Here is a 21,867-nt window from a genome sequence, read left to right as displayed (position 1 = left end):
AATTCTCTCTAGAAGCTTATTTCTTCTTTAATTTCTGAGTGTCAACTCCTTGAGTTTTAACTGCTATCCCTGGAGGATAGTTGAAGACAGTGTTGTCCAAGGAAAAGAGTACTGAAAGAGGAGTCAAGAAAACCATTTTTAAATTCTCTGTTAATCACTGTGTTAATTTGAATTAAAAACACCACCTAATCTTACAGGATTGGTTTATAACTTAGATAACTTAAATAAGTGAAGTTTGTATGTTATAAATTTGTCTGTAAATGTTAAGTTTTTTCAATTAGTTAGGGAAGAGTATTTCCAACCCTTTCAGGCTCAAATAAGGGGATTGAAATATTCGGGAATAAGTGTTAAGTTTTTTTTTTCTTCTTTGTCATCTAAAAATAGTGGGGGTTCATAGTTTCATGGCAAATAACCCAGTGGATAATCAAAGATAACCCAGTGGATACTTATTTCTTAAGAATGCACAACACATGTGTTTGTTGTAGCTGATTTACCTTCCTGTTTATGCTTTGCTCTGGCCATGCCAAGGTGGAATATAGATTTCCTGGACTTGAAGACCAATGGAACAGGAAGACTGAGCAGCAAAAGTAGAGTGGGTGTGTGTGGGGGGGGCGGTAGCCTAGGTGGCTCAGTAAGTTAAGCCTCCAACTTCAGCTCAGGTCATGATCTCACGGTTTGTGAGTTTGAGCCCCACATTGGGCTGTCTGCTGTCAACATGAGCCTGCTTCAGATCCTCTGTCCCCCTCTTTCACTGCCCCTCCCCCTCTTTCTGCCCCTCCCTCACTCCTGCATGCTCTCTTTTTTCTCTCTCAAAAATAAGTAAACATTAAAAAAGAAGAAGAAGAAGTAGAGCAAAGGTAGCTCCCGCTAGAGGGGATTAATTGTGAAACCTTTTGAAACTTGTTGATTTCAACACTTGACAATTAGCTTGTCAGGCTGCTGAGGCTCCGGAAAAGGATTTGGCAGTTTAATGACACCTGGCAACTTCAGCACCAGGGAACACCCAACTGCTGCTTGGCAGCTGGTACCTTGAGCAGGAAGGAACCCTGTTGGAATCTGTTCCTTCAGGAAAGTTCATAATTGAATGAGGAGGCTTGCAACTGCTCAGCTTGCAGTGGCCCTTCACAGTCTAACTGCAAATCTCTGTGGCAAGTAGTTTGGGACAAAAACTGCTGTTAAGATGGCTTCAAATGCTAGGCATGACCGAGTGCCTGCCACTCAGGGGAGAGCTTGGGTTTGCAGCCAGACTTGGGACGGGATCCCATCTCGTCACTTTTCTCGTTGTGTGATCTTGGGCAAGTTAGTTTACTTCCTTCTCTTTTGGATTTCTCATATGTTCATTGAGGACAAATGATAACCACTTTATTTGGTTTTTGTGAGAATGAAACAAGATTAAGTATGTTAGTGGCCAGTACCTTATAGGAGCCCAATAGGTGTCAAAATAAAGTTGACCAGGTCCAGGAAGATGGCGGCGTAGGAGGACGCTGGGCTCACCGCGCGTCCTGCTGATCACTTAGATTCCACCTACACCTGCCTAAATAACCCAGAAAACCGCCAGAGGATTAGCAGAACAGAGTCACCGGACCCAAGTGCAGACGAGAGGCCCACGGAAGAGGGGCCCCTCCTGAAGTGGATCACCTAAGGAGAAGCGAGCTAAGCCTGCCCCCCCGCTGCCGTGCACCTTGCCTTCCCACCCCAGCTAATACGCCAGATCCCCAGCATCACAAGCCTGGCAGTGTGCAAGTAGCCCAGACGGGCCACACCACCCCACAGTGAATCCCGCCCCTAGGAGAGGGGAAGAGAAGGCACACACCAGTCTGACTGTGGCCCCAGCGGTGGCCTGGGGGCAGACATCAGGTCGGACTGCGGCCCCGCCCACCAACTCCAGTTATACACCACAGCACAGAGGAAGTGCCCTGCAGGCCCTCACCACACCAGGGACTATCCAAAATGACCAAGCGGAAGAATTCCCCTCAGAAGAATCTCCAGGAAATAACAACAGCTAATGAGCTGATCAAAAAGGATTTAAATAATATAACAGAAAGTGAATTTAGAATAATAGTCATAAAATTAATCGCTGGGCTGGAAAACAGCATACAGGACAGCAGAGAATCTCTTGCTACAGACATCAGGGGACTAAGGAACAGTCACGAGGAGCTGAAAAACGCTTTAAAGGAAATGCAAAACAAAATGCAAACCACCACGGCTCGGATGGAAGAGGCAGAGGAGAGAATAGGTGAACTAGAAGATAAAGTTATGGAAAAAGAGGAAGCTGAGAAAAAGAGAGATAAAAAAATCCAGGAGTATGAGGGGAAAATTAGAGAACTAAGTGATACACTAAAAAGAAATAATATACGCATAATTGGTATCCCAGAGGAGGAAGAGAGAGGGAAAGGTGCTGAAGGGGTACTTGAAGAAATACTAGCTGAGAACTTCCCTGAACTGGGGAAGGAAAAAGGCATTGAAATCCAAGAGGCACAGAGAACTCCCTTCAGACGTAACTTGAATCGATCTTCTGCACGACATATCATAGTGAAACTGGCAAAATACAAGGATAAAGAGAAAATTCTGAAAGCAGCAAGGGGTAAACGTGCCCTCACATATAAAGGGAGACCTATAAGACTCGTGACTGATCTCTCTTTTGAAACTTGGCAGGCCAGAAAGAATTGGCACGAGATTTTCAGGGTGCTAGACAGCAAAAATATGCAGCCGAGAATCCTTTATCCAGCAAGTCTGTCATTTAGAATAGAAGGAGAGATAAAGGTCTTCCCAAACAAACAAAAACTGAAGGAATTTGTCACCACTAAACCAGCCCTACAAGAGATCCTAAGGGGGACCCTGTGAGACAAAGTACCAGAGACATCACTACAAGCATAAAACATACAGACATCACAATGACTCTAAACCCGTATCTTTCTATAATAACACTGAATGTAAATGGATTAAATGCGCCAACCAAAAGACATAGGGTATCAGAATGGATAAAAAAACAAGACCCATCTATTTGCTGTCTACAAGAGACTCATTTTAGACCTGAGGACACCTTTAGATTCAGAGTGAGGGGATGGAGAACTATTTATCATGCTACTGGAAGCCAGAAGAAAGCTGGAGTAGCCATACTTATATCAGACAAACTAGACTTTAAATTAAAGGCTGTAACAAGAGATGAAGAAGGACATTATATAATAGTTACAGGGTCTATCCATCAGGAAGAAACAACAATTATAAATGTCTATGCGCCGAATACAGGAGCCCCCAAATATATAAAACAATTACTCATAAACAGAAGCAACCTTATTGATAAGAATGTGGTAATTGCTGGGGACTTTAACACCCCACTTACAGAAATGGATAGATCATCTAGACACACAGTCAATAAAGAAACAAGGGCCTTGAATGAGACACTGGATCAGATGGACTTGACAGATATATTTAGAACTCTGCATCCCAAAGCAACAGAATATACTTTCTTCTCGAGTGCACATGGAACATTCTCCAAGATAGATCATATACTGGGTCACAAAACAGCCCTTCATAAGTTTACAAGAATTGAAATTATACCATGCATACTTTCAGACCACAATGCTATGAAGCTTGAAATCAACCACAGGAAAAAGTCTGGAAAACCTCCAAAAGCATGGAGGTTAAAGAACACCCTACTAACAAATGAGTGGGTCAACCAGGCAATTAGAGAAGAAATCAAAAAATATATGGAAACAAACGAAAATGAAAATACAACAATCCAAACGCTTTGGGACGCAGCGAAGGCAGTCCTGAGAGGAAAATACATTGCAATCCAGGCCTATCTCAAGAAACAAGAAAAATCCCAAATACAAAATCTAACAGCACACCTAAAGGAAATAGAAGCAGAACAGCAAAGGCAGCCTAAACCCAGCAGAAGAAGAGAAATAATAAAGATCAGAGCAGAAATAAACAATATAGAATCTAAAAAAAACTGTAGAGCAGATCAACGAAACCAAGAGTTGGTTTTTTGAAAAAATAAACAAAATTGACAAACCTCTAGCCAGGCTTCTCAAAAAGAAAAGGGAGATGACCCAAATAGATAAAATCATGAATGAAAATGGAATGATTACAACCAATCCCTCAGAGATACAAACAATTATCAGGGAATACTATGAAAAATTATATGCCAACAAATTGGACAACCTGGAAGAAATGGACAAATTCCTGAACACCCACACTCTTCCAAAACTCAATCAGGAGGAAATAGAAAGCTTGAACAGACCCATAACCAGCGAAGAAATTGAATCGGTTATCAAAAATCTCCCAACAAATAAGAGTCCAGGACCAGATGGCTTCCCAGGGGAGTTCTACCAGACGTTTAAAGCAGAGATAATACCTATCCTTCTCAAGCTATTCCAAGAAATAGAAAGGGAAGGAAAACTTCCAGACTCATTCTATGAAGCCAGTATTACTTTGATTCCTAAACCAGACAGAGACCCAGTAAAAAAAGAGAACTACAGGCCAATATCCCTGATGAATATGGATGCCAAAATTCTCAATAAGATACTAGCAAATCGAATTCAACAGCATATAAAAAGAATTATTCACCATGATCAAGTGGGATTCATTCCTGGGATGCAGGGCTGGTTCAACATTCGCAAATCAATCAACGTGATACATCACATTAACAAAAAAAAAAGAGAAGAACCATATGATCCTGTCAATCGATGCAGAAAAGGCCTTTGACAAAATCCAGCACCTTTTCTTAATAAAAACCCTTGAGAAAGTCGGGATAGAAGGAACATACTTAAAGATCATAAAAGCCATTTATGAAAAGCCCACAGCTAACATCATCCTCAACGGGGAAAAACTGAGAGCTTTTTCCCTGAGATCAGGAACACGACAGGGATGCCCACTCTCACCGTTGTTGTTTAACATAGTGCTGGAAGTTCTAGCATCAGCAATCAGACAACAAAAGGAAATCAAAGGCATCAAAATTGGCAAAGATGAAGTCAAGCTTTCGCTTTTTGCAGATGACATGATATTATACATGGAAAATCCGACAGACTCCACCAAAAGTCTGCTAGAACTGATACATGAATTCAGCAAAGTTGCAGGATACAAAATCAATGTACAGAAATCAGTTGCATTCTTATACACTAACAATGAAGCAACAGAAAGACAAATAAAGAAACTGATCCCATTCACAATTGCACCAAAAAGCATAAAATACCTAGGAATAAATCTAACCAAAGATGTAAAGGATCTGTATGCTGAAAACTATAGAAAGCTTATGAAGGTAATTGAAGAAGATTTAAAGAAATGGAAAGACATTCCCTGCTCATGGATTGGAAAAATAAATATTGTCAAAATGTCAATACTACCCAAAGCTATCTACACATTCAATGCAATCCCAATCAAAATTGCACCAGCATTCTTCTCGAAACTAGAACAAGCAATCCTAAAATTCATATGGAACCACAAAAGGCCCTGAATAGCCAAAGGAATTTTGAAGAAGAAGACCAAAGCAGGAGGCATCACAATCCCAGACTTCAGCCTCTACTACAAAGCTGTCATCATCAAGACAGCATGGTATTGGCACAAAAACAGACACACAGACCAATGGAATAGAATAGAAACCCCAGAACTAGACCCACAAACATATGGCCAACTCATCTTTGACAAAGCAGGAAAGAACATCCAATGGAAAAAAGACAGCCTCTTTAACAAATGGTGCTGGGAGAACTGGACAGCAACATGCAGAAGGTTGAAACTAGACCACTTTCTCACACCATTTACAAAAATAAACTCGAAATGGATAAAGGACCTAAATGTGAGACAGGAAACCATCAGAACCTTAGAGGAGAAAGCAGGAAAAGACCTCTCTGACCTCAGCCGTAGCAATCTCTTACTCGACACATCCCCAAAGGCAAGGGAATTAAAAGCAAAAGTGAATTACTGGGACCTTATGAAGATAAAAAGCTTCTGCACAGCAAAGGAAACAACCAACAAAACTAAAAGGCAACCAACGGAATGGGAAAAGATATTTGCAAATGACATATTGGACAAAGGGCTAGTATCTAAAATCTATAAAGAGCTCACCAAACTCCACACCCGAAAAACAAATAACCCAGTGAAGAAACGGGCAGAAAACATGAATAGACACTTCTCTAAAGAAGACATCCAGATGGCCAACAGGCACATGAAAAGATGTTCAGCGTCGCTCCTTATCAGGGAAATACAAATCAAAACCACACTCAGGTATCACCTCACGCCAGTCAGAGTGGCCAAAATGAACAAATCAGGAGACTATAGATGCTGGAGAGGATGTGGAGAAACGGGAACCCTCTTGCACTGTTGGTGGGAATGCAAATTGGTGCAGCCGCTCTGGAAAACAGTGTGGAGGTTCCTCAGAAAATTAAAAATAGACCTACCCTATGACCCAGCAATAGCACTGCTAGGAATCTACCCAAGGGATACAGGAGTACTGATGCATAGGGGCACTTGTACCCCAATGTTCATAGCAGCACTCTCAACAATAGCCAAATTATGGAAAGAGCCTAAATGTCCATCAACTGATGAATGGATAAAGAAATTGTGGTTTATATACACAATGGAATACTACATGGCAATGAGAAAAAATGAAATATGGCCTTTTGTAGCAACGTGGATGGAACTGGAGAGTGTGATGCTAAGTGAAATAAGCCATACAGAGAAAGACAGATACCATATGGTTTCACTCTTATGTGGATCCTGAGAAACTTAACAGGAACCCATGGGGGAGGGGAAGGAAAAAAAAAAAAAAGAGGCTAGAGTGGGAGAGAGCCAAAGCATAAGAGACTGTTAAAAACTGAGAACAAACTGAGGGTTGATGGGGGTGGGAGGGAGGGGCGGGTGGGTGATGGGTACTGAGGAGGGCACCTTTTGGGATGAGCACTGGGTGTTGTATGGAAACCAATTTGTCAATAAACTTCATATAAAAAAAAAAAAATAAAGTTGACCAGATGGAAATTTGTTGATGCTTGATTATCTGCAGTTGGGGAATAAGCCTAAGAAGTCAGAGGTTCTCTGATTATCCAAAGTCCCAGGTAGTTTTCACTTTAAGAACTATGGCGGGGCACCTGGGTGGCTCAGTCAGTTAAGCGTCCAACTTTGGCTCAGGTCATGATCTCACGGTCCGTGAGTTCAAGCCCCGTGTTGGGCTCTGGGCTGATGGATCAGAGCCTGGAGCCTGCTTCCGATTCTGTGTCTCCCTCTCTCTCTGCCCCTCCCCCGTTCATGCTCTGTCTCTCTCTGTCTCAAAAATAAATAAAAAACGTTAAAAAAAAGAACTATGGAGTACTAATAGACAAAACTATTGTGCAACTCCTACTACCCTGATTTGTAAAAGATGTAGTAAAACCTTGGTTTGCAGGCCTAATTCGTTCTGGAACCATGCTTGTAATCGAAAGCACTTGTATATCAAAGTGAATTTCAAGAACCATTGGCTCAGTTGTGATGTGACATTCGGCATCACGTACTACTCATATTGTAAGACAATGCTCGTTTATCAAGTTAAAATTCATTAGAAAAGTTTGCTCACCATGAGGAACACTCACAGACCAAGTTAATTGCAATCCAAGGTTTCACTGTGTAATATACTGGAAAGCACAGGGACTTTGGACCCAGACCTGTATTTGACTTTCAAATGGGCCTATACAAGCTATGTGTCCTTAAATAAGTCACTTAACCTCCCTGATCCTCATTCTGTTCAGGTGAAGGCAATAATACCCATCATGCAGTGCATTTATAAGTGTTAAATGAGAAAATAAATGAGAGTATGTCTACAAATGTCTAGAATATGTCTTCTATGTCTAGAATATGTCTGACCCTACAAGTTTGGAGTTTACTTTGTTTTCCCTGTCTTTCCTCATGATTAAAAGCTTTGGCCTGGGGCACCTGGGTGGCTCATTCGGTTGGGCGTCCGACTTTAGTTTGGGTCATGATCTCACGGATGGTGGGTTTGAGCCCCGTGTCAGGCTCTGTGCTGACAGGTCAGAGCCTGGAGCCTGCTTCAGATGCTGTGTGTCTCCATCTGCATCTCCCCCACTCATGCTCTATCTCTCTTAAATTTAAATAAAACATTAAAAAAAAAAAAAGCTCAGGCCTTTCCAGGAGTCTACGATATGTCCCAGTGGCAGACCATTTAAACAGCCAAGATAAGGAGAAGCAGAACTGACATTGGCAGTGTGTCTTACCAGGAGACACAATGCCAACCTCTTTTAGGCCTCTTGAGATCAGCAAATAGTTTTGACTATTTGAAGACCTTATTAAATAACCAGTTGCTACTGACTAGATCACACAGCACCAGAAAGGTCTCTGGGAGAAGGCCTGTGAGCTGTTACTGCTCTGAGCAGCATTTCCTACCCCTGGCCTCCATGTCTTTTCTCAAGTAAAATGGTAACAGGGGGGCTGGTTCTCCACCCATCACACAGTGGAGATTCAGTGGAGGATGAAATGGCTTATCTTTGGCCAAAGACTGGCACTGTGAAATTAACTTATTGTAATTCCACAAACACTGCAGATCAGGATAACTGGTTTCCAAACAGAGCCAAAGATTTTCTTTGTAGCTTATCATTCTGTTCATTCTAATAATCTGCCAATCTGAGGACCTGTAACCACCTCATATTGAGTGCTGGATCAAGGTGTACATTCAGGAGATATATGGAAACTGAATCCAGAAGCTGACTTTCTGTTCTCAAATTTGTGGCCCACCACGGCCCCCTAGCCTCTCATTCTACTCCATCCTATGCAGGTACAAGATTCCACACCGCCCGCCTCCTCTCCATTCCCTCCGAATGGAAGGTAGCCTTCCCTCTTCTCAGCGCTGCAGTCATGCTCTTCCGGTGACACTGAAGTTCTGTCTCCCCAATGGAGTGGTCTTTGAGAGTGAGTGTTTTACCCGACTTTTACCAAAGATATTGCCTTCTTCTCTGGCAAGGCTAGGAGTAGGACAACAATTCTCAATAATTCTCTGAGCTGTGAACCCAGTGAGGTGTTTAATGGTTATTACAAAAGGTCTGTGAATCCACAAGTGCACCAGACTTGTTTGTAGACTGAGGAAGTAGGTGTCTGAAACATACTTGAAAGGCTATTTTTCAAATATACGTAGATGTCTTTGTGATTAATAATTGTGTTAAAGATGTTGCTGAATTCGTGGTTGGTTTTGTCATTATGTATTTTCTCGGCTGGCAATGTGTACTTATACACTGTTCAGGTAACATGATATGGATCTGTTGACTCAAAACCAAGCCATTTCCTGGTTTCTCTTAAGAGAAATGGTACCTCTGACACTAATAATGGGTCAAAAGTCAATACGGCATGATGCAGAGCCTCTGTGTCCCATTAACTGTGTGTGATTTGAGGTAAGTCACAGCCCTTTTCAATGCCTGCAATAAACATCCCTTGATTTTGCCTATTATCTATTCATCTGTCTTCTAAGCTGAGAGTAGCTTTATTTTCCTTTGGTGACTTATTTCTCCTCTCTAGCCCATGGTTTTAGGGTGGGCATATGGTCCAGGTCCAGTCACCAGCACTTTCCATCCACTCCAAGTACATGAGCCCACAGATGTATGATTCAGCTGCCAGTAAGCTTGAGCCCTGGGTTTGTTTGTTTGCTTGTTTGTTGTTGTTGTTAGAAATCTGGGGAAGAGGGCACTCTTCCTTTGGGAGTTCTAGGATTTCTAAATGTCTTTCTAGAGGTCATGACAGCCATCTTGGTTTCTTCCGAGAGAGAATCTCATCTAAAGCTAAGGCAATACAGAGACAAATAGGATGAAGGATTGAGACATATATGCCAGATGCTGCTCCTAACCACTTTGATCTACCCATGTTGGAAGCTTGCAATACTTCTGAACTTTTCAGTTACTTGAATGAAAGTTTCCATTTTGCATTTTTTTTTAATTTTTTAATGTTTATTTATTTTTGAGAGAGAGACAGAGTGTGAGTGGGGGAGGAGCAGAGAAAGAGAGGGAGACACAGAATCTGAAGCAGGCTCCAGGCTCTGAGCTGTCAGCACAGAGCCCGATGTAGGGCTTGAACTCCTGAACCGTGAGATCATGACCTGAGCTGAAGTCAGACGCTTACCGGCTGCACCACCCAGGCACCCTCCTTTTTTTTTTTTTTTTTTTTAATTTTTTTAATGTTGATTCCATTTTGCTTTAAACTGGCCTGAGCTGGGGGTTTCTTTCACATATATCCTGACTGATCCTCATCTGTAAACTAAGGAGATTGCACAGGTGAATTCTAAGAGTGTTACCAACTTGAGGATCCCTGGTATTCTACAGCTGATTTCCAAAGTTTATTAGCAAGGGACTAAACCCCCAATTATTGGGCTAGAGCTGACTACAAAGTTCTAGTAAGGTAGTTAATTGATCTATTTGGGATTCCGCAGTGAAATCTGTCATTGGAATATCAGAATACTCTTTGATGGAAAACATCTTTGAAGAGCTGATTCATTTTGCCTGGGGATTTACTTTGAAATATAGATGGGGTGAGAATCAACTCCTCTTTTCTTTTTTTTTTTCCCCCAAACTTTCACCAGCTCATCTTCATCGTCATTAAAAAGAGTGACACACACATGCACATACACTCCAAAAACTCTCATTCTTGGGTATAGTGTGAGGCATCAATGCCGTAATCTGCAGGTGTGTGTCTGTGTGGATCATTTCATCCTGGAAGGAGTTGTCTGAACTTTGTTTTTGAAGATTGCTTTTTTTTGTTATACTCACCTCTAGAGACTGATTCAAAAAAGAAAAAAAAAAAAAGATTGTACAGCATCATCTCGGATAAGCTATGCTTTTTTTTCCTCTGTAGCGAAACAGATTCCAGGTGGCATAATGGAAATTTCCAAACTGCACTCCAGCTATAGTGTTGAGAAATAAATGTGGGGAACACACTTTTGGAGGGAATTCTCTGTTTCCTTGTTCTTGTCTGAGCCCTTCGGTCGCAGTTATTATTTACGAAATTCTCCTGTGAACAGATCTAAAATAAATAACTATATGTAAGTCTGGAGAAAACTCTTCTTTTTAATTTGCACTTAAAGGCCTCAATTATCTACCAGAAAACAAAGCTTCCACTAAGAGATTTCTGAATGCACTAATTCTCCAGAAGAAAAAGCAGCTCAGTGACTCATAATATCTGTGTGTGTGTGGGGGGGGGGACACAGCAATGTGTCTCTGAGTCTGGTATAGACTGTATGTATATGATGATCGTGGTAGAAATAGTTATAATTTATTGAGCACACTTTCCATCTGTGGCCTCATTTAAGTGAATTCTCACATTCATCTTGAGAGGTGTTTAACATGGTCCTCACGTCATCAAAAAGGAAATTGCCTCATAGAAGTTAAGTTCTGAGGTCTGAAGTGGATTCCAAAGCCTGTCTTTTCAACCACCAGACTACTCTGCCTCCAAGAGGTCCATTCCATGGATCCTGTTTTATTAGCAGACAAGGTCTTTTCCATTTTCATAACTCCTAGTTTCTCTTGAGAAAGCCCATCATTCTTTCTGCTTTTCCTTGCTCCCCTGTCATTAAGGTAAAATGGGCCCATTGAGTGTCTACAATTACATTTTGGATGTATCATTAAGGTGATTATTTGCAGAAAACCAGTGGCCTCATAAAGGTCCTTTATGCAGCTGCTGTTTTTAAAAGCATCTCATTAGTGGCGGGATCTACAGTGGTTTTACAATACAGAAATGAACACTGTTAACTGGTGACCTTCTGCATGGCTGAAAATAAGTTTTTACGTGACTTAGTCTTACTAAGGAGAGTTTTTTTCTTTTCTTTCTTTTTTTTTAAATTGTATATTGTAGATGATAAGATCTACAAAGATCTTAAGATATAAGCTATAAGATGTCAAATGTCATGGTTTCCCGGATACTGAACAAAACAGGCTATGTTTCCAGGTTGCACTTGGAGAGGCAGCAAGGTACAGAGCCTCACAGCTGGCAATTACTGAAGGTTTGCTAAGTGCCAGACCCTGGATCAAGGATTGTATATTGTCTAGTCTAACATGCACAATAGCCTCACTTTCTGACTCTGTTCCATTGCTCTGGAAACCTCTTTGACTCTTTCTGACTTAGGAAGGATTATTTTCCAGCACCCTTTTCTGTCTATCACACAACTATATTCGTGCTGGTGGCACACACCAGGAATCCTCTGGTTAAGTGCTTTGATATAGTTAAGTTACTGTAGCCTCTGTGTGGACAAGATACAGTGATTGTCTGCATGAAGAAAGGAGAATGAGGCTACTTTTTCTGAGCCAGGGAGAGTAGCTGGAATTGCTATGCTGTCACTGGAAGTTATTCCTAGGTACAATAGCATTTCCCCAGCTGGGGAGGGCTGCTGTTTCCTCACTTTCCCTGACCTGATTAACTCTTGCCTGTCCTTCAGTATCTGGCTCTGGTGTCTACCCTCCCCACCCAGAATCTTCTCTAATGCCATTTTAGACTGTCTCTCTCTCTCTCTCTCTCTCTTTCTCTTTGACTTCTTTAAACATGCCCTAAAATGTGCGTATACAACCTTATCCTCAGATAAGCATGTGTTCTTTTGTTCTATTTATATATATAGACAAATCCCAACTCCCCCCCCCCCTCCTTCTGTACTCTCTACCCTACTACTCCACCTAGAAATTTCTTGAGTATTTAGTAAATGTTTGGTTTTGATGTACAAATCCAAACATACAGGGAAGGGGAAAAGTACAGAATTCTTGACTCACATTAAAAAATTGCTTTAAGTTAATTTTTGTTCTTTGAGGACTGCTTCTGTGAGAGGGTCACCAACAAGCCAGGCTGCCTGGTGAGGTTGCTTATTCCTTTTCCATCTGAGTGATTAGCCCTTGGCAATAGCTCTTTGAGACTGAGAAAGCTGAGCACTGTGAGTTTGCTCTGTTAAAAATTGCTGCAGCTTGAGGTTCTCATGGTTTCCAGATGTTTCCACAGCACCTCCTTCCCACTTGGGGAGATTTCCTGAATTGGGCCCTGGGATGGGATCATCATTCTCATTCTAAAGCAAGGTATGAGCTAGAACAGGTTAAGAAAGAGACTAGAAGGGCTTCCAGCTGGATTGTCCTTTCAGCTGGGTCCTTCAAAGCCATCTCATCCTGTGCCCTGCTACTAACAGGAACAAAGTGAAAGAAAGACTTTGAAATGAACCAAACATTACTTGGAATTCTACTGATGGAACCTAGGTCTTGTCTGAGGCTCCTTCCAGGGTTATCTGATGGGATAAGAGCATTTGCCTTTCCTAATCCTTGACTATTTTGCAATTCTATACAGATAGAAGTTAAGCTAGAGAGGGAGACCTGATGGTAATGCAAACGATCCCTGATCACAGAAATGCAAGAAATAGATTTTGTCCAGAGAAGATGCATCTGATTTCCTTTCTCTGGAAGAGATCTGTGTTGCATCTGTTAGGAAATTTACTTGAGCATTTCTGAATGCCTGTATGTGTGTCCTTCAGCCTCTCCTGTGAACCAGTTATAACATCTTACTGGTTTTCTCATTGTTAACTAGACTAAAAATAAAATCTTTGACATTTGTTCTTTTATATTTGTATGTGACTCATGACTTTACCTTAAAAAAATTACCCTTTAACACTCCTATATCCTATCAGTTGGTACAGTAGAAAAACACTAAATTCAGTCTCCATTGTCAGGTTTAAATCCCTACTTTACCGTTTGCTGGCTCAGTTTCTTAATTTGTAAAATTACATTACTTTATTGTTTGTAATGTTGTGGTGGAGAATTAGAATTCCTAGAACCTTTGGGGCTGGAATAAAATAGTCTGATACACTTCTCATAGTTTGGAATTTGTCCCCTAGCAGTTGTGGGCTCCTGAGGCTATAGGGGAATCTAGAAGAGACAAAGACACATCTGGTAGATAAGGGATGACAAAGATTCTCTCCTAAAGTAAAGTCTACGTGGGCTTCTCTAAGCTCTTATTCAACTAGTTCCCATCCTGGGGCACATCCTCAGTAGCCCAATTTTAGCAAGAATCTTGCTAAGTCAGCTTAGCCAGACCCCCCCACCCTCAATATATGATCACCCTTGATATCTGACCAAATTTCTCATCCCCTATCATCCTTCAGGTGATATTTGATCTCCCTGGCCGGCTTTCAGCAACAATCCCATTATGTCAGTTTAGCCAGAATCCCCCCATACCTCTGATGTTTTCTCTAGTGATTTCCCATCTGCTGACCCTTTCTTACAGAACCCTGTTCCTGGACTATCCATTCTCACTTGTCCTTGTTATTCAGAGTTGAGCCCAATCTCTCTCCCCTACAGCAAAGCCCATTGCACTAGTCCCTCTACCTGTTGTGATAGACCTAAATCATGTCTGCCTTTCTGTTTTAACAAGTGTCATGAATACTTTTTTTCTTTTTTTAACAGGAAGGAAGTCGGGGCATTTTATTATCCCCATAATATCCCCCAAAGACTCTGTGGAAAAGAGCAATCAAACCTTCAAGTTTATATTGAAGGAGAATATTTTGACCTAGGTTTAGAAAGGCCTCAGAAACCCTTTGTTTCCACAACATAGAGTCAAAGAGTAGGATTTGATGTCTGTTTTTCTTGAGTATCATATATTCTTTGTGCCTCTGGAGTAAATGGCAGCTCTGGACATTTTCTGACCATCTCAGATGTTCTTTACAGTGAAGATCAGCAACCCAGTTTCAAAGATCCCACTTGTATATCTCATCCTACTCTGTGTTAAGGCCAATACTAAGGAAATGAATATACAGTGGAATAAAAATAGATAAAGTTGATTGCTTCTGAGTAGTGAGTCTTGAAGGGAATCTAGGACCCTATGAAAGCTTTAAATGATAAACAAGCAGGAAGACTTTGGGGAAGTAGCAGACAGCCTGTGAGTATTTGCTATACTGACCAAGGAAGGAAAAAGAAAGTTTATATATAAATTTTTGGATTATTAGGATTAACGAGAAATGGGACAAATTCTAAGTGCTCTTTGCCTGCATTGTTTACTCTTTTCTGTTTTTATATTTAGCCTTATAACCTTCATATATTTATTTTCTAAATTTATTCACACTGAGGTTTACTCATTTATTCAATAGATAAATACAAAGGACCTTTTAATACACCAAGCTCTGTGCTAGGTACTGGAGATAAAATGATGATTCATAAGGTCCTTGGCCTAGATTAGTTCAGAGTCTAATGGATTTGCTTGTTACACTTCCCAAGAGAATTGTGTGGTCTCTTTTTGTTTAGCCCAAGAGAATAAATTGATGACCGTGGAATTTTAGGCATCAGTTACCATCCAGGAAATGGAGATATTTAGCATGTGTGGTGGTGGGCGGTGTTCTTGTAAGTCCCTAAAATCCTTGCAGACAGCAGATTATCTGTTGTACTTTGCCAGCAGACCAGTGTTGCCTTAGGGGGAGCAAGAAGCATGTGGCTCTGCAACAAGAAGAGGGTTTTAGGGTCTTCCCTCCAGTTTCAAGACTCACAGTGTGACTCTTAGTAAAATATTTAATTTTTCCAAACTTCAGCGGTTTCATCTGCAAAATGAGAATGCAGGTGTCTATTTCACCAGATCATTGTGAAAATTAAACACAATAACCTATGCTATTGTAAACATATGCAGAATAAACAGTGTAGGCAAGTTCTGTGCACCTGTCAGCATTTAACATGAGTCCTTCAAACTGTTACGTTCTCTTCCCACAATAGACAAACTTCAACCCACAACTGTGGTTTTATGACCTATTTTATTTGGTTCAATATGTTCATCTACATTCTTCTTATCTGAGATGTTCTTGTAAGGGAATGAAAATCACCATAACATTGTCCCCAGTTGGTGTTTGACCCCTTCAGCTGGTGACTAATGAGGTTGTATTCGTTTTGAGGAGGGATGATGTCTTTATTACAGAGTACAGGTGTGTGGCTGTATCTCCTCAGCCTATTGGGAGCTCAACAGATATTTTGTGGCCCCCTTGGCTTCTCGGTCAGAAGTGTGTAATATGGTCTGCCTATGGGGAAAGCTGGAGGCCCCATGGAGGTCATGCTGCAGAAGGGACCCTCTCTGTATGAGGAGAGATAGGAGTTTATGACTAAATTCTTCAGCTTTTTCACTCATCCATGGGACAACTCTAAGCTGTCTCCATAGCTAGCAGGATTGAGTCCAAGCTGTCCACACAGTAACCCTGAGCATTGATACCCCCTTTCTCATTGAATTTCCTCCCTTCTCTCACAGAGCTTTCTGAGATTAGCTTGGACCCAAATCCTTGTCTCAGCATCTTATTTGAGGGAATCCAAACTAAAACCATTGCCAAGGCAGACCAAACTGGGATAGCTGAGCCATAGTCTTTGAGGGAGGGACCTTTTTGGGTCTGAAACACACTCATCTGAACCTCCAGGACACAGGGCAAGATTGAGGTTATAAACAGGAGTTGTGGCTAAGAACCAGAATCCAGACAGAAATGGGATTGAATATTGTGCAGTATGGAGCACTCTCAACCTGTCGTTATTGCCTAGCTGATGTATGGGGTGCCAGACAAGTCTGAGACAGTCAACCGGTGTGCCAGCAGTAGCACTTTGGAAGTTGTAACCGGGTGTTGTGGTTCTTACTTGCCACCAGGAGGAAGGACTGTCCCTTTTGTCCTAGCTAGACAGAACACTTGAATTCTGGTGGTGGCTGTTGAGACTGCAGAAACTTTAACATTTCGTTGGCAGGTCCCATCCAGAAATGATAAACCCCCTCTCTGGATGAGATTCAGCACAAACGCTGCTTGCTCATGGGGACTTGGGGACTGCAGCAGATATTGGGATGTGTGCGGATAAATTTTTTAACCTTGATGGAGTCAGTGGGAGTCTAATGAGTAACAGAGATCATAGCAAAAAAAGATAAATATGTAGGCAACCAGGAAATATAATTATAACATTTCCTTACTTCACTAGGCTTGGGAAACGAGATGAATTAGAGACTGAAACACATTCTAATTCAAGGAAATACATGGGTGAGAACGTGATGGTTTCTCTCCTCCTCCCCCACTTCTCCTCCTTCATCAAGAAAATAAAAATGAGCATTTTGTGCCATGATGCAGGAGGAATTTAATTGGGTGCTGATGATTCAATTTAGCTTGTAAATTAGCTGCCAGCGAGATTACGAGTGCCAAAAAGAACCAGCCTTGCTGTCTTTTTGTTAACTTGTTGACATATTTGACACAAATTAGATAGCGATTTATGGGGTCACAGATGACTGACTTCACAGTTATGTGGCACATATCCTGGAGAATGCATGGCCAAACTCAGGCCAAAAAGTTGATCAGCTGCTTTCAGTGAAGCCAGCTCCTTCAGGGTTACTCTTCATTTCAGCCTTTGAAGAATGACTAGAGAATACAACTTTAATCTGTGTTACCCTGTTAAGTGGCAACTCAGCTCTTGAGAATGAGTGTCATTTATTTGCCTATGCAAAACACAGACCTTGCAATTTAGGTGTGCTCCCAGCAGATGGAGAACATCCTCTGATCATATATCTGAGCTAAGCAGTGGGAAACACAATAATTACCCCCATTTAACCTCCACAACAATCCTGTAAGTTAGATACTCTCTGTTCCCTTTTTCAGATGAAACCGACTCAAGTTAAGTAACTTGTCTAAACTCATACAGCCAGCAAAGGGCAGAGCAGAACATAGAGCAAAATCTATGAAGTCCAGTGAAAATCCGGGTTAGCCAACCTCTGCTGAGCACTCTCGTCACCCTACACTGTCTGCCTTCTGATGTTGTTTGGATTAGATATCCCTCTAGACATCATTGTCAACAGCCAGACAATTCTCCCTGGTTATATTTCTAAGCTGTCACTTCCAAGAGGCCTTTTGAAAATGAGAGCTTATGGGATTACCTGATCCCACCTCTAGTTCTGAGCCAGGTGTCATCAGCTGAGCAGCTGTCCACATCTTCTAGAGTGGAGATTGAATCTCTTGCCCTATGTTTGAAATCCATCAAAATTGGCTGGGCTTCTGTTAAGCATGACAACACTGGCACCGTGAGGTTGCAGAGGGCTGCTGGAATCCACCTTGGGTAAGATGAGGAAGGTGCAACCACTTGTCCGCCCCCAACAGTAGCCTTTGAGCCTGAGATGTTTACAAAAGCCTCCCTGCTCAAGCTAGGCTCTTAATTTGTGAAATAAAGCATGCATGCAGATCCACTCTGCCTTCCCCAGCCCTGCTCTGCTACTCAGTAGGGACACGGTCTGAGCTCCTTACCTCCTTATCATCCTTCCATACTGGTAATTTTCCTTCCTTCTTGGTGAAGCAAATTTGGGAAAGAATCATCTCAGTTGCCAGTCTAGTTTCTAATTATCCCCATGAGTCTCTACTTCCATTTATGGACTTGGCAACAGAAACCGCCAGAGAAAAGTTTGCCCTACTAATGACTCAGCTGATGTCATTTATCATTGTTGTATTGCTTGAAACACATTCACCTGATAAGCCTCTGATGACTAATTCAAAGAATTCCTACCCATTCTCTTGGGGTTGGGACAAGTTATTTATCACTCCTAAATATTTGAAATCTACTGGCTTCTTTGTTGAAGTGCTCATTTAGCTGTCCTACTCCCAGGATGGAAGATTTTTAGGACTCACATTGATGATTCAATGAATTTCACCAGACCTTAGGATCCATACTCCTCCAATGTCTCTTCCCTGAGACAGTTTGTCCCATGTCTGGGAGGAATATCTTTGATCCCCACCATAGAAAACAAAGTTAGGGCCAGGGGGCAGGATATCTGTATTTTTAAAATGCTTCCTCTGGGTTTTCAATTATAACCAGGCTTGAACATCACTGTCTCAGGATCTTTGTTTGTTTTTAACATGAAATTTATTGTCAAATTTGTTTCCATACAACACCCAGTGCTCATCCCAATAGGTACCCTCCTCAATGCCCATCACCCACCCTCCTCTCCCCCCCGCCATCCCCCATCAACCCTCAGTCTATTCTCAGTCTTCAAGAGGCTTGTCTCAGGATCTTTGGGCAGTCTAACACTTCTACTCTGTTCCAGAGTGGACTCATTCCCCATGAAAGCATGCACATGTGTTAGTTTTCAAACCAAATTATTCATTCATTAGTTCATTTATCAAATTGACTATACGATTGGTATTAAAGCTAATCATTGTGAGAGATTCAAGTGTGGGTAAAATAATAATTACTCCCTTAGAGTTCAAAGCTCTGTTGTATATCTTGAGAATATCATAAAAGGAGTATCCAGCCTATTCTTCCAGATATAGGTATATGATTAATTCAAAATTGGCTTATTTGTATCTGTGTGAAGGGCCAAAAGTGAATTAGTCATTTTGGTTGATAATATGATCCAATTCTATTTCTGACCAATTCGACTAATTCTGACTAATTTTTCTGGATTGCTCTGTAAGTCTAGACTTTGGGTCTCTTCAACATATGCCAAGTCTCTTGAGATATCTACTTCCTGGTCTGGAAGATTGTTTCCCCATCTTAAGAAGGTTGAAAAGGAAATTGCTGCTTACTGTACCAATGGTATATTCTCAGTTCACTTGGCACTAACGTGAAAACATTCCAAAGACTCCTTAAGACACCCAGCTGAAGAGCAAGTCTTAGATAGTGTCCTGATACCTTAGGAAGTCACTGGGACAGGTATGCATATGCTTTCCCATGACCATTCAATATTCACAGTTGTTATATTCAAGAACCAAGGCTACGTCTCTCACACTGGGTGCATATGTTTGTGCATGAGTTTGAGTAGGTGTGCCGGCCACTCACTGAGAATCCGTCACATTCCTTGCACTGTGCTAAATGGACTACCTACTTTTTTTCTAAATTAACCCTTCCCACTTCTCTATGAGTAGGTGAATAAGTAGGTACCATTGGCCCCATTTTACAGATGAGGCTATTTAAGTTTAGAGAGGTTAAGTAACTAGCTGGTAAATTGGAGAACCAGCATGGGAACTTAGGTCTGTTTGACTCCAAGGCCCATCCATGATCCTTTCCTGTGACAGTGTCACCTCAGCTTCACATCGATACACAAGAACAATACCTCCAGTGGAGACAGATTCGGGTGAAGATTTATAAAAAGGGAAAGCTTAACTCAAATTTAGGGCCAGAACTTACAGTCAGAAGTACAACCTTTGTCTGCAATAAAATCTTTAATTTATTAAAGTACTACCTTTCATTTAGAGATAATGTACTTGAAAATTTGAAGGATGAACAAATTGCAATCTGGAATTTTTGAGGACCTGCCTTACCTAATATTTTCATAGAATAATAGTTCTCCAAATGGCACTGTTATTTAAACTGACAGTTACTGCCCTTTGAGTAGAATTACAATAGGCCTTACATTTTATCTAATGAAGAATTCAATAAAAGCCATTTCCTGTTACAGACATCAGTCTAAATGAGAGCTTTAACTTACGTACAGATACCCTGGACAAACTCTGTGATTCGTCTTCTACTGACCTCTACTCTTCACCAATAGAAATCATGCTGGCTTTCCTCCTTAGCTACTCCTTCCACTTGAAAAGTCTGCTCCCTCTCTACCCATTCAAAGCTGACTCATCTTTCTGAGCTCTCAGCTCAGGGTTTGATGCTTCTGTGACACCTTACACAGTTCTGCCCATTGACCTCTTGGGGCTCTCTGAATGCCTCTAGCTCATTACAGCCCAATAGAAATATAACAGAAACCATAGATGCAAGTCACATAATTACAACTATTCTTTTTTTATATTAAATATAATTTATTGTCAAATTGGTTTCCATACAACACCCAGTGCTCATCCCAACAGTTGCCCTCCTCAATGCCCATCACCCACATTCCCCTCTCCCCCACCCTCCATCAACCCTCAGTTTGTTCTCAGTATTTAAGAGTCTCTTATGGTTTGCCTCCTTCCCTCTCTGTAACTTTTTTTTCCCTCTTCCCCTCCCCCATGGTCTTCTGTTAAGTTTCTCAGGATCCACGTAAGAGTGAAAACATATGGTATCTGTTTTTCTCTGCCTGACTTATTTCACTTAGCATAATACCCTCCAGTTCCATCCACATTACTGCAAATGGCCAGATTTCATTCTTTCTCATTACCAAGTAGTATTCCATTGTATATATAAACCATATCTTCTTTATCCATTCATAGGTGATGGACATTTTGGCTCTTTCCATAATTTGGCTATTGTTGAAAGTGCTGCTATAAACATTGGGGCACATATGCCCCTATGCATCAGCACTCCTGTATCCCTTGGGTAAATTCCTAGCAGTGCTATTGCTGGGTCATAGGGTAGATCTATTTTTAATTTTTTGAGGAATCTCCACACTGTTTTCCAGAGTGGCTGCACCAGTTTGCATTCCCACCAATAGTGCAAGAGGGTTCCCATTTCTCCACATCCTCTCCAGCATCTATAGTCTCCTGATTTATTCATTTTAGCCACTCTGACCAGAGTGAGGTTGTATCTCAGTGTGGTTTTGATTTGTATTTCCCTGATGAGGAGCGATGTTGAGCATCTTTTCATGTGTCTGTTGGCCATCTGGATGTCTTCTTTAGAGAAGTGTCTATTCATGTCTTCTGCCCATTTCTTCACTGGATTATTTGTTTTTCAGGTGTGGAGTTTGGTGGGTTCTTTATAGATTTTGGATACTAGCCCTTTATCCGATATGTCATTTGCAAATATTTTTTCCCATTCCATCGGTTGCCTTTTAGTTTTGTTGATTGTTTCCTTTGCAGTGCAGAAGCTTTTTATCTTGATGAGGTCCCAATAGTTCATTTTTGCTTTTAATTCTCTTGCCTTTGGAGATGTGTTGAGTAAGAAATTGCTGCAGCTGAAGTCAAAGAGTTTTTTTTCCTACTTTATCCTCTAGGGTTTTGATGGTTTCCTGTCTCACATTCAGATTCTGCATCCA

The sequence above is a fragment of the Lynx rufus genome, unplaced genomic scaffold (assembly GCF_022079265.1).
Source record: "Lynx rufus isolate CCGP_SWC_20201006 ecotype Redwood Valley unplaced genomic scaffold, mLynRuf1.p SCAF_11, whole genome shotgun sequence".
In the NCBI taxonomy this organism is placed as follows: domain Eukaryota; kingdom Metazoa; phylum Chordata; class Mammalia; order Carnivora; family Felidae; genus Lynx; species Lynx rufus.
The sequence above is the reverse complement of the archived record's forward strand: the minus strand, read 5'-3'. Positions refer to the sequence as shown.